The 14,550-nt window shown below is 44.3% G+C and overlaps 1 protein-coding gene across 1 annotated transcript in view; it reads left to right on the top strand.

Moving 5' to 3' along the window:
* The first annotated feature begins 3,877 nt into the window (after window positions 1-3,877).
* Window positions 3,878-14,550, top strand: part of LOC139580330 (calcium uptake protein 1, mitochondrial-like) — a 150,979-nt gene continuing 140,306 nt past the window's right edge. The window contains exon 1 of the mRNA XM_071408885.1: window positions 3,878-3,990. The gene's annotated coding sequence lies outside the window, so the exon portion shown is untranslated. The remainder of the gene's footprint in view (window positions 3,991-14,550) is intronic.

The raw sequence follows: 14,550 nt of genomic DNA, 5'->3' as shown, positions 1-14,550 counted from the left end.
GATGGATTCCAGGCATTCAATGAACATGGCTATTTTATCTTGTGGACATGCAGTAGTAATGTATGTGTCTTGTCTCCTGGACATGCAGTAGTAATGTATGTGTCTGTCTCCTTGACATGCAGTAGTAATGTATGTGTCTGTCTCCTTGACATGCAGTAGTAATGTATGTGTCTGTCTCCTTGACATGCAGTAGTAATGTATGTGTCTGTCTCCTTGACATGCAGTAGTAATGTATGTGTCTGTCTCCTTGACATGCAGTAGTAATGTATGTGGCTGTCTCCTTGACATGCAGTAGTAATGTATGTGGCTGTCTCCTGGACATGCAGTAGTAATGTATGTGTCTTGTCTCCTTGACATGCAGTAGTAATGTATGTGTCTGTCTCCTGGACATGCAGTAGTAATGTATGTGTCTTGTCTCCTTGACATGCAGTAGTAATGTATGTGTCTGTCTCCTTGACATGCAGTAGTAATGTATGTGTCTGTCTCCTTGACATGCAGTAGTAATGTATGTGTCTGTCTCCTTGACATGCAGTAGTAATGTATGTGTCTGTCTCCTGGACATGCAGTAGTAATGTGCACTAGGACCCATAGAGCACTACTGTTGACCAGGACCCGTAGTGCACTACTGTTGACCAGGACCCATAGTGCACTGCTGTTGACCAGGACCCATAGTGCACTACTGTTGAACAGGACCCATAGTGCACTGCTGTTGACGAGGACCCATAGTGCACTACTGTTGACCAGGACCCATAGTGCACTGCTGTTGACCAGGTCCCATAGTGCACTACTGTTGAACAGGACCCATAGTGCACTACTGTTGACCAGGGCCCATAGTGCACTACTGTTGACCAGGGCCCATAGTGCACTACTGTTGACCAGGTCCCATAGTGCACTACTGTTGACCAGGACCCATAGTGCACTACTGTTGACCAGGACCCATAGTGCACTACTGTTGACCAGGACCCACAGTCAAAGCCAGCCCTAGGAGAATAGATGGATTCCAGGCATTCAATGAACATGGCTATTTTATCTTGTGGACATGCAGTAGTAATGTATGTGTCTTGTCTCCTTGACATGCAGTAGTAATGTATGTGTCTGTCTCCTTGACATGCAGTAGTAATGTATGTGGCTGTCTCCTGGACATGCAGTAGTAATGTATGTGTCTGTCTCCGTCTGTCTCCTTGACATGCAGTAGTAATGTATGTGTCTTGTCTCCTTGACATGCAGTAGTAATGTATGTGTCTGTCTCCTGGACATGCAGTAGTAATGTATGTGTCTGTCTCCGTCTGTCTCCTTGACATGCAGTAGTAATGTATGTGTCTGTCTCTAGCCATATACTGACCCCTCTACAGTACTCACTGTGCAAAGGCAAATATGTGTTCCAAATGGCACCCTATTCTCTTATGGTGTGCTACTTTTGACCAGGACCCATAGAGCTTTTGCCAAAAGTAGTGCACTACATTGCCATTTGGGAGCACCATAGATATACTGTCTGTATCTCCATTCTGTAGACTGGGCACAAGCAAATAGCTTAGCCACATCCTATTTATGACCACTTTTACAGTACTTGCCTAGACTTTCCTAGTTAAATAAAGGTTAAATAAATAAAATAATAAAAATACAGTAAATCTGACCACATAAAGAGAGAGATATGTACACATTAACATTGAATGTATATATGTGTTATACCATACAGTGCTGCTCAGCCGCACCCAGTGTGGAATGTGTACAGGTGAGGTCCTACCATCAACGCCCCCAGTCTCCGTAGTGGAAGCGCACGTCAGACCGCGAAAAAGGGAAAACATATTCACGCACAGACGTTTCAAGGACCAGTTGTATTCTAGAAACTAAAGTAAGTAGGAAAAAAACCGTGTTTAGCTAGTATTCATATGATTTAGAGCTATCTGTGCAGTAGTTGTTTAGGCAACCTGCTAGCTTAACTAACGTTAATGGCTAGTGACCCCTCTACAGTACTCACTGTTACCATAGCCCCATATACTGACCCCTCTACAGTACTCACTGTTACCATAGCCCTATATACTGACCCCTCTACAGTACTCACTGTTACCATAACCCCATATACTGACCCCTCTACAGTACTCACTGTTACCATAGCCCTATATACTGACCCCTCTACAGTACTCACTGTTACCATAACCCCATATACTGACCCCTCTACAGTACTCACTGTTACCATAGCCCTATATACTGACCCCTCTACAGTACTCACTGTTACCATAGCACCATATACTGACCCCTCTACAGTACTCACTGTTACCATAGCCCCATATACTGACCCCTTTACAGTACTCACTGTTACCATAGCCCCATATACTGACCCCTCTACAGTACTCACTGTTACCATAGCCCCATATACTGACCCCTCTACAGTACTCACTGTTACCATAGCCCCATATACTGACCCCTCTACAGTACGCATAGCCCCATATACTGACCCCTCTACAGTACTCACTGTTACCATAGCCCCATATACTGACCCCTCTACAGTACTCACTGTTACCATAGCCCCATATACTGACCCCTCTACAGTACTCACTGTTACCATAGCCCCATATACTGACCCCTCTACAGTACTCACTGTTACCATAGCCCCATATACTGACCCCTCTACAGTACTCACTGTTACCATAGCCCCATATACTGACCCCTCTACAATACTCACTGTTACCATAGCCCCATATACTGACCCCTCTACAGTACTCACTGTTACCATAGCACCATATACTGACCCCTCTACAGTACTCACTGTTACCATAGCCCCATATACTGACCCCTCTACAGTACTCACTGTTACCATAGCCCCATATACTGACCCCTCTACAGTACTCACTGTTACCATAGCCCCATATACTGACCCCTCTACAGTACTCACTGTTACCATAGCCCCATATACTGACCCCTCTACAGTACTCACTGTTACCATAGCCCCATATACTGACCCCTCTACAGTACTCACTGTTACCATAGCCCCATATACTGACCCCTTTACAGTACTCACTGTTACCATAGCACCATATACTGACCCCTCTACAGTACTCACTGTTACCATAGCCCCATATACTGACCCCTCTACAGTACTCACTGTTACCATAGCACTGAAAACTGACCCCCTCTACAGTACTCACTGTTACCATAGCCCCATATACTGACCCCTCTACAGTACTCACTGTTACCATAGCCCCATATACTGACCCCTTTACAGTACTCATAGCCCCATATACTGACCCCTTTACAGTACTCATAGCCCCATATACTGACCCCTCTACAGTACTCACTGTTACCATAGCCCCATATACTGACCCCTCTACAGTACTCATAGCCCCATATACTGACCCCTCTACAGTACTCACTGTTACCATAGCCCCATATACTGACCCCTCTATAGTACTCACTGTTACCATAGCCCCATATACTGACCCCTCTACAGTACTCACTGTTACCATAGCCCCATATACTGACCCCTCTACAGTACTCACTGTGCAAAGGCAAATATGTGTTCCAAATGGCACCCTATTCTCTTATGGTGTGCTACTTTTGACCAGGACCCATAGAGCTTTTGCCAAAAGTAGTGCACTACATTGCCATTTGGGAGCACCATAGATATACTGTCTGTATCTCCATTCTGTAGACTGGGCACAAGCAAATAGCTTAGCCACATCCTATTTATGACCACTTTTACAGTACTTGCCTAGACTTTCCTAGTTAAATAAAGGTTAAATAAATAAAATAATAAAAATACAGTAAATCTGACCACATAAAGAGAGAGATATGTACACATTAACATTGAATGTATATATGTGTTATACCATACAGTGCTGCTCAGCCGCACCCAGTGTGGAATGTGTACAGGTGAGGTCCTACCATCAACGCCCCCAGTCTCCGTAGTGGAAGCGCACGTCAGACCGCGAAAAAGGGAAAACATATTCACGCACAGACGTTTCAAGGACCGGTTGTATTCTAGAAACTAAAGTAAGTAGGAAAAAAACCCGTGTTTAGCCAGTATTCATATGATTTAGAGCTATCTGTGCAGTAGTTGTTTAGGCAACCTGCTAGCTTAACTAACGTTAATGGCTAGCGGGTCTCTCCGACGAGGTTGACATCACCTACTCGTTTGTTATATCAGAATGGTCAAGCAGAAGTTAGTTAGTAGTTGACTATACTACTCTAGACAGCATGAAATAATAAAATAGACCTTGTTGTTATTGTCAGAGACCATGCACAACATTATCGACAAGTTTCCCAGCGTCATTGCATTTCGCGTTACTTAGCCTCGCCGACGTTAGACGGTATCTTGTCACAGCTGGAACAGCTGTCTGCTTGCCAGACTTTACAACCACCGTTTCCAAACATATCGCTTTATTCTCTGTCCAAGGATCTTTTCTGCTTTGTGAACAAACAAGTGTAGCCCTGAATATGATGTTTCAAGGCTTAGTTATTATTATCACACTGTCTAGTATTGACATTTAACTAGAAAATGTACTATTGACTATGTTTTTAATATTAAAATCAAACTTTATTTGTCACATGTGACCGAATAGTATAGATCTTACCGTACCATGAAATGCTTACTTAAAAGCCCTTAACCAACAGTGAGTTAAGGTTTAAGAGTTAAGAAAATATTTACCAAATAAACTAAAGTTAAAAAAAGTTAAAAAGTAACACAATAAAATAACTATATAGGAGGCTATATACAGAGGGTACCGGTACAGAGTCAATATGGAGGCTATATACAGGGGGTACTGGTACAGAGTCAATGTGGAGACTATATACAGGGGGTACCGGTACAGAGTCAATGTGGAGGCTATATACAGGGGGTACCGGTACAGAGTCAATGTGGAGGCTATATACAGGGGGTACCGGTACAGAGTCAGTGTGCGGGTTAGTTGAGGTAATTTGTACATGTAGTTGGGGGTGAAGTGAATATGCATAAATAATAAACAGCGAGTAGCAGCAGTGGACAAAACATATGGAGGGGGGAGGTCAATTAGCTTAACTAACTATTATAGGTGGGTGGTAGTGGTCTCTCCAGAAATATAGAATGTAACTTCATGGGAGTCAGATCTCTGCTGTCTCCTTCATCATCTTAGTTGTCCTTGGAAAGGTAAAAGACAAAGTCAGTCAGACATCTACAAGATAAGAAACATAGTGTGTGTGCTCCCACTGAGGTTGAGTTGTTGAGTATTTATTTGGTGAAAATCACAGAGATCAGAGAGATCAGAGAGAGAGAGAGAGAGAGAGAGAGAGAGAGAGAGAGAGAGAGAGAGAGAGAGAGAGAGAGAGAGAGAGAGAGAGAGAGAGAGAGAGAGAGAGAGAGAGAGAGAGTGTCTAGCCTCTAGCCTCGTTTGGAGCCTGGAGGTGATTAGATCTATATCAGTTTTGTGTCTGGTCTCCGGTGGTGTGGAGGTTAAGGATGTTTTCAAGTTCAGGAGTTTAGGTTTATAAATCAGTGCTGTCTGTGTTGGGGAGGTTAGAGAGGAAGGGATATTTTTAGAGAGGAAAAGGATCATTCTGGGATTCCCTGGGCCTCTTAAGTCTTGTAGAGAAGTTATAGACTTCTGGCAGGATGATCAGAGGGAAGGAGAGCCCCCCCCATGTGCCCCTAGCTGGTAAACAATCACATTTCCCCACAATACAGCGCTGAGCTTTCGTCCTGACTGGGGGGTTTTCACAGATCAAGTGTAAAGCTCACTTTTTCCAAAAAGTTCCCACTAAGTAGACCAGACATGTTTCCCCAAAGCCCAGGTGTGCTACGTTCACAGTAAACTGCCTCACCCCAAACGGCATGCGTTCTATAGGAGTTGAGGAGGGAGAGGCGTTCTATAGGAGTTGAGGAGGGAGAGGCGTTCTATAGGAGTTGAGGAGGGAGAGGCGTTCTATAGGAGTTGAGGAGGGAGAGGCGTTCTATAGGAGTTGAGGAGGGAGAGGCGTTCTATAGGAGTTGAGAGGGAGAGGGACAGTTCTGTGTGTGGGGGAGTCTCTCGTCTGTTTGGCTTAGGGCTGGGCGTGATGGCCTATAAATCATATCTCCTTTTTTTTTTTTCAAACTTTTGGACGATTCACAATGTACAGTGGGGAGAACAAGTATTTGATACACTGCCGATTTTGCAGGTTTTCCTACTTACAAAGCATGTAGAGGTCTGTAATTTTTATCATAGGTACACTTCAACTGTGAGAGACGGAATCTAAAACAAAAATCCAGAAAATCACATTGTATGATTTTTAAATAATTAATTTGCATTTTATTGCATGACATAAGTATTTGATCACCTACCAACCAGTAAGAATTCCGGCTCTCACAGACCTGTTAGTTTTTCTTTAAGAAGCCCTCCTGTTCTCCACTCATTACCTGTATTAACTGCACCTGTTTGAACTCGTTACCTGTATAAAAGACACCTGTCCACACACTCAATCAAACAGATTCCAACCTCTCCACAATGGCCAAGACCAGAGAGCTGTGTAAGGACATCAGGGATAAAATTGTAGACCTGCACAAGGCTGGGATGGGCTACAGGACAATAGGCAAGCAGCTTGGTGAGAAGGAAACAACTGTTGGCGCAATTATTAGAAAATGGAAGAAGTTCAAGATGACGGTCAATCACCCTCGGTCTGGGGCTCCATGCAAGATTTCACCTCGTGGGGCATCAATGATCATGAGGAAGGTGAGGGATCAGCCCAGAACTACACGGCAGGACCTGGTCAATGACCTGAAGAGAGCTGGGACCACAGTCTCAAAGAAAACCATTAGTAACACACTACGCCGTCATGGATTAAAATCCTGCAGCGCACGCAAGGTCCCCCTGCTTAAGCCAGTGCATGTCCAGGCCTGTCTGAAGTTTGCCAATGACCATCTGGATGATCCAGAGGAGGAATGGGAGAAGGTCATGTGGTCTGATGAGACAAAAATAGAGCTTTTTGGTCTAAACTCCACTCGCCGTGTTTGGAGGAAGAAGAAGTATGAGTACAACCCCAAGAACACCATCCCAACCGTGAAGCATGGAGGTGTAAACATCATTCTTTGGGGATGCTTTTCTGCAAAGGGGACAGGACGACTGCACCGTATTGAGGGGAGGATGGATGGGGCCATGTATCGCGAGATCTTGGCCAACAACCTCCTTCCCTCAGTAAGAGCATTGAAGATGGGTCGTGGCTGGGTCTTCCAGCATGACAACGACACGAAGCACACAGCCATGGCAACTAAGGAGTGGCTCCGTAAGAAGCATCTCAAGGTCCTGGAGTGGCCTAGCCAGTCTCCAGACCTGAACCCAATAGAAAATCTTTGGAGGGAGCTGAAAGTCCGTATTGCCCAGCGACAGCCCCGAAACCTGAAGGATCTGGAGAAGATCTGTAGGGAGGAGTGGGCCAAAATCCCTGCTGCAGTGTGTGCAAACCTAGTCAAGAACTACAGGAAACGTATGATCTCTGTAATTGCAAACAAAGGTTTCTGTACCAAATATTAAGTTCTGCTTTTCTGATGTATCAAATACTTATGTCATGCAATAAAATGCAAATTAATTACTTAAAAATCATACAATGTGATTTTCTGGATTTTTGTTTTAGATTCCGTCTCTCATAGTTGAAGTGTACCTATGATAAAAATTACAGACCTCTACATGCTTTGTAAGTAGGAAAACCTGCAAAATCGGCAGTGTATCAAATACTTGTTCTCCCCACTGTATATCTATCTACATTATCTAAATAAGCTTTGTTGCACCATTTAAAGGTAATTTCACTGCATTTCAAACAGTCTGGAATAATCTAATGAATTCATGGCTTGTAAAAGTATACCAATACTAAATATAAGCCTTCAACCATAAGACCCAATAGTAATGTAATTATTTTATCAAAATAGTGTAACCTGTTTTTTTTCCTCTCCAATAATCACTGATCTGGCTTTCAAGTCTGTCTATAAAAATGCTATTTTTGTTACAAATGTAACCAGAACCATGTATAATGCACATCCTAATAATAATAATTATGTTAATGATAATGACCAACTTCTGGCGTTATAGAAGATAACTTCTTAGGGCCAGGCTCGACAACATTCCGCTGAAAAGGCAGCGCGGGAAATTCAAAAATATATTTTTTTAATATTTAACTTTCACACATTAACAAGTAACAAGTAACATACATATATATATATATATTAGTATAAGTCAAAAGTTTGGACACACCTACTCATTCCAGGGTTTTTCTTTATTTTTACTATTTTCTACATTATCTTTTCTACACTATCAAAACTATGAAATAACACCTATGGAATCATGTAGTAACCAAAAAAAGTGTTAAACAAATCAACATACATCCACAATGGATCAGGACGAGAATATTCCGTGCCCACAGCCGAATTGGAGTTGATGACAACGAAATGACCGTCAATAACCTACAGTACTGGAGACAAACACATGCAGTATTAAGCCTTGATTAGCCCGTGAGTGGCCAAGCCCTTGTCACACCTACAACTGGTTTATTCAAAACAAAACCCCAGCCCTTTCACGTCACCGCCAGCTATTGCACCCATAATTCCGTCTGTGAATATTATTTCTGACACACCCATGAATCTATAGCACTACCTCCTCCAGCGCTTGGATTGACCGTTGTGTTAGGTTTGTACGTCTGCTTTGTATCAGAGCCATGAGAAAATTAGTTTTGAACAGTCATAGAAATAAGTGCTGAAAACATGTTGGCTCACTATTTTTAAAAAGAAGATGGAGAACTATATGATGAAAATGACCGGAGTTTTGGACGCTGGTACAGCCGACTAGCGCTTGATAACGCTAACAAATCTATACTTGGAGTCATCGTATCATTATATTATTCTCTAAAATAATATTGCAATATGTAACTTTCAATTCCCCCCCCCCCCCCCCCCCCATCACTAATATGAATCTGTTAATTTTGGCGGGGAGGCATGCCTGGGATATCGTATGGTGTGCCGCAGTGCTAGGCCCAGCTCACTTGGCAGTTGGCACCTATAAGTCTATGCTTGGAACTCCACATTTCAGACGCAAAAGGACTCTAAGTGTCTCCTAGCAGCCTACTTCATTGTATTATATTAATGCCATTCATTTGACAGTTACAACTCTCTGATGGGATTATGAGGGAGAGTCTTTGAATTAGTGACATTTATTGTATAGGCACCTTTCTATGTCTGGTGGTGTGTGTCTGGTTGAGGATTCTTCTAGAATAGTGGCCAAGCCGCACCAATGTATTGGACGAAACAGCGTACAACTGCCATCGGAAGTCAGTGTGCGATTGGCCCGCCGGCCCACCACAAGGAGTCGCTAGAGCCCGGCCGGGCCAAACCCTCCCCTAACCTCGACGACGCTGGGCCAATTGTGTGCCGAACCCGGGTCTGTAGTGACGCCTCTAGCACTGCGATGCAGTGCCTAAGAACGCTGCGCCACTCGGGAGCCTTAAGAGCACTAGTGAGTTTGAGCATCTCATTTAGGATGCCATCAGGTCCGCATGCCTTTTTTAAATTTGAGGGCCTGAAGTTTCTTATAGAGCTCCTGGTCAGTAATTGGGGAGTCCAGTGGATTTTGATTGTCCTTTGTAGCTTTTTCTAATCCATTCAACTTCTCATGAATTTGGCGTTGTTCTGAGTTTGTGTCAATTTGAACAGTGTTGTAGAGTGTTTTAAAATGGGTTGTCCATATGTCACCATTTTGTATGGCAATTTTTTTCCCAAGTTGTTTGTGTTTTTGGACTCAATTAGTGTCAGCTGCTTGCTGTTGTACTGTGCTTTTTTTGGTTCTGAGTGTACGTTTATAGAGTTTTAAAGTCTCACAGTAATGAAGGTGTAATTCACCATTATTTGGGTCTCTGTGCTTTTGGTTGGATAGTGTTCTAAGTTTTTTCCTTATAATTTTACAATCTGCATCAAAGGCTGGTAATGGCTCACATCAACACCAACACCATTATCCCAGAAACCCTAGACCCACTCCAATTTGCATACCGCCCAAACAGATCCACAGATGATGCAATCTCTATATCACTCCACACTGCCCTTTCCCACCTGGACAAAAGGAACACCTATGTGAGAATGCTGTTCATTGACTACAGCTCAGTGTTCAACACTATAGTACCCTCAAAGCTCATCACTAAGCTAAGGACCCTGGGACTAAACACCTCCCTTTGCAACTGGATCCTGGACTTCCTGACAGGCCGCCCCAAGGTGGTGAGGGTAGGTAGCAGCACATCTGCCACGCTGATCCTCAACATTGGAGCTCCCCAGGGGTGCGTGCTCAGTCCCCTCCTGTACTCCCTGTTCACCCACGACTGCATGGGCAGGCATGACTACAACACCATCATTAAGTTTGCAGATGACACAACGGTGGTAGGGCTGATCACCGACAACGTCGAGACAGCCTATAGGGAGGAGGTCAGAGACCTGGCCGGGTGGTGCCAGAATAACAACCTCTCCCTCAACGTAACCAAGACTAAGGAGATGATTGTGGACTACAGGAAAAGGAGCACCGAGCACGCCCCCATTCTCATCAATGGGGCTGTAGTGGAGCAGGTTGAGAGCTTCAAGTTCCTTGGTGTCCACATCAACAACAAACTAGAATGGTCCAAACACACCAAGACAGTCGTGAAGAGGGCACGACAAAGCCTATTCCCCCTCAGGAAACTAAAAAGATTTGGCATGGGTCCTGACATCCTCAAAAGGTTCTACAGCTGCAACATCGAGAGCATCCTGACTGGTTGCATCACTGCCTGGTACGACAACTGCTCGGCCTCCGACCGCAAGGCACTTCCGAGGGTAGTGCGTACGGCCCAGTACATCACTGGGGCTAAGCTGCCTGCCATCCAGGACCTCTATACCAGGCGGTGTCAGAGGAAGGCCCTAAAAAATTTCAAAGACCCCAGCCACCCCAGTCATAGACTGTTCTCTCTACTACCGCATGGCAAGCGATACCGGAGTGCCAAGTCTAGGACAAAAAGGCTTCTCAACAGTTTTTCCCCCAAGCCATAAGACTCCTGAACAGGTAACCAAATGGCTACCAGGACTATTTGCATTGTGTGCCCCCCCCCCTACTACTTTTATAGCCTCGCTACTTTTCACTGTTGGTTAGTAAGCATTTCACTGTGAGGTCACTACACCTGTTGTATTCAGCATTTCACTGTGAGGTCTACTACACCTGTTGTATTCAGCATTTCACTGTAAGGTCTACACACCTGTTGTATTCAGCATTTCACTGTGAGGTCTACTACACCTGTTGTATTCAGCATTTCACTGTGAGGTCTACTACACCTGTTGTATTCAGCATTTCACTGTAAGGCCTACTACACCTGTTGTATTCAGCATTTCACTGTGAGGTCTACTACACCTGTTGTATTCAACATTTCACTGTAAGGTCTACTACACCTGTTGTATTCAGCATTTCACTGTAAGGTCTACTACACCTGTTGTATTCAGCATTTCACTGTGAGGTCTACTACACCTGTTGTATTCAGCATTTCACTGTGAGGTCTACTACACCTGTTGTATTCAGCATTTCACTGTGAGGTCTACTACACCTGTTGTATTCAGCATTTCACTGTGAGGTCTACTACACCTGTTGTATTCAGCATTTCACTGTGAGGTCTACTACACCTGTTGTATTCAGCATTTCACTGTAAGGTCTACTACACCTGTTGTATTCAGCATTTCACTGTGAGGTCTACTACACCTGTTGTATTCAGCATTTCACTGTGAGGTCTACTACACCTGTTGTATTCAGCATTTCACTATGAGGTCTACTACACCTGTTGTATTCAGCATTTCACTGTGAGGTCTACTACACCTGTTGTATTCAGCATTTCACTGTGAGGCTACTACACCTGTTGTATTCAGCATTTCACTGTGAGGTCTCCTACCCCTGTTGTATTCAGCATTTCACTGTAAGGCATACTACACCTGTTGTATTCAGCATTTCACTGTGAGGTCTACTACACCTGTTGTATTCAGCATTTCACTGTGAGGTCTACTACACCTGTTGTATTCAGCATTTCACTGTAAGGTCGACTACACCTGTTGTATTCAGCATTTCACTGTGACGTCTACTACACCTGTTGTATTCAGCATTTCACTGTGAGGTCTACTACACCTGTTGTATGCAGCATTTCACTGTAAGGTCTACTACACCTGTTGTATTCAGCATTTCACTGTGAGGTCTACTACACCTGTTGTATTCAGCATTTCACTGTAAGGTCTACTACACCTGTTGTATTCAGCATTTCACTGTGAGGTCTACTACACCTGTTGTATTCAGCATTTCACTGTGAGGTCTACTACACCTGTTGTATTCAGCATTTCACTGTGAGGTCTACTACATCTGTTGTATTCAGTATTTCACTGTGAGGTCTACTACACCTGTTGTATTCAGCATTTCACTGTGAGGTCTACTACACCTGTTGTATTCAGCATTTCACTGTGAGGTCTACTACACCTGTTGTATTCAGCATTTCACTGTAAGGTCTACTACACCTGTTGTATTCAGCATTTCACTGTAAGGTCTACTACACCTGTTGTATTCAGCATTTCACTGTGAGGTCTACTACACCTGTTGTATTCGGCGCACGTGACAAATAAACTTTGATTTGATTTGAAACCAGTTGTCATCTTTGGTCTTTTTTGTTTTCTTATTTTATCAATTTCAGTTGTGCTTCTTTTGCTGTTGACCAGAATATATAGTTGATGTTTTGTACTGCTAGATTGATGCCTTCTTTACTGTGAGTGAATGTGGTATCCAGAAAGTTATCTAAGAGTGTTTGGATTTATTGGTTACTGGTTGCTTTCTGGTATTTGGGGCGGCAGGTAGCCTTGTGGTTAGAGCAGGTAGCCTAGTGGTTAGAAACAGGTAGCCTAGTGGTTAGAGACAGGTAGCCTAGTGGTTAGAGACAGGTAGCCTAGGGGTTAGAGACAGGTAGCCTAGTGGTTAGAGCAGGTAGCCTAGTGGTTAGAGAAGGTAGCCTAGTGGTTAGAGCAGGTACCCTAGTGGTTAGAGACAGGTAGCCTAGTGGTTAGAGACAGGTAGCCTAGTGGTTAGAGACAGGTAGCCTAGTGGTTAGAGCAGGTACCCTAGTGGTTAGAGACAGGTACCCTAGTGGTTAGAGACAGGTAGCCTAGTGGTTAGAGCAGGTAGCCTAGTGGTTAGAGACAGGTAGCTTAGTGGTTAGAGACAGGTAGCCTAGTGGTTAGAGCAGGTAGCCTAGTGGTTAGAGACAGGTAGCCTAGTGGTTAGAGACAGGTAGCCTAGTGGTTAGAGACAGGTAGACTAGTGGTTAGAGCAGATAGACTAGTGGTTAGAACAGGTAGCCTAGTGGTTAGAGACAGGTAGCCTAGTGGTTAGAGCAGGTAGCCTAGTGGTTAGAGCAGGTAGTCTAGTGGTTAGAGACAGGTAGCCTAGTGGTTAGAAACAGGTAGCCTAGTGGTTAGAGAAATGTAGCCTAGTGGTTAGAGACAGGTAGCCTAGTGGTTGGAGACAGGTAGCCTAGTGGTTAGAGGCAGGTAGCCTAGTGGTTAGAGCAGGTTGGTTAGAGGCAGATAGCCTAGTGGTTAGAGACAGGTAGCCTAGTGGTTAGAGACAGGTAGCCTAGTGGTTAGAGACAGGTAGCCTAGTGGTTAGAGACAGGTAGCCTAGTGGTTAGAGGCAGGTAGCCTAGTGGTTAGAGCAGGTAGCCTAGTGGTTAGAGACAGGTAGCCTAGTGGTTAGAGACAGGTAGGCTAGTGGTTAGAGGCAGGTAGCCTAGTGGTTAGAGGCAGGTAGCCTAGTGGTTAGAGGCAGGTAGCCTAGTGGTTAGAGACAGGTAGCCTAGTGGTTAGAGACAGGTAGCCTAGTGGTTAGAGACAGGTAGCCTAGTGGTTAGAGACGGGTAGCCTAGTGGTTAGAGACAGGTAGCCTAGTGGTTAGAGACAGGTAGCCTAGTGGTTAGAGACGGCTAGCCTAGTGGTTAGAGACAGGTAGCCTAGTGGTTAGAGACAGGTAGCCTAGTGGTTAGAGACGGGTAGCCTAGTGGTTAGAGCAGGTAGCCTAGTGGTTAGAGACGGGTAGCCTAGTGGTTAGAGACGGGTAGCCTAGTGGTTAGAGACAGGTAGCTTAGTGGTTAGAGCAGGTAGCCTAGTGGTTAGAGACAGGTAGCCTAGTGGTTAGAGACAGGCAGCGTAGTGGTTAGAGACAGGTAGCCTAGTGGTTAGAGACAGGTAGCCTAGTGGTTAGAGACAGGTAGCCTAGTGGTTAGAGACAGGTAGCCTAGTGGTTAGCCCACTCACTGTTCCCTGGTAGGCCGTCACTGTAAATAAGAATTTGTTCTGACTTGTATAGTTAAATAAAATGTTGTGCTGTTTTGGTCCCATCTGTATGAATGTCTGATGTTTTATAGCTTCCTGGGCTGTGAATGTGTGGTTGTTTCCATGTCTGTTCTTTTGAGGAACAACGTCATTTGGCTGTGATCAGACAGAGGTGTTAGTGGCTTGACAGTGATTGAGCTGAGAGAGAAAGGGTCAATGTCTGTGATCATATAGTCTACTGTACTGTGGCCAAGAGG

Source organism: Salvelinus alpinus, chromosome 7 (assembly GCF_045679555.1).
Source record: "Salvelinus alpinus chromosome 7, SLU_Salpinus.1, whole genome shotgun sequence".
Classification (NCBI taxonomy): domain Eukaryota; kingdom Metazoa; phylum Chordata; class Actinopteri; order Salmoniformes; family Salmonidae; genus Salvelinus; species Salvelinus alpinus.
Note: the sequence above shows the minus strand (reverse complement) of the source record. Positions and strands in the feature narration are given on the sequence as shown.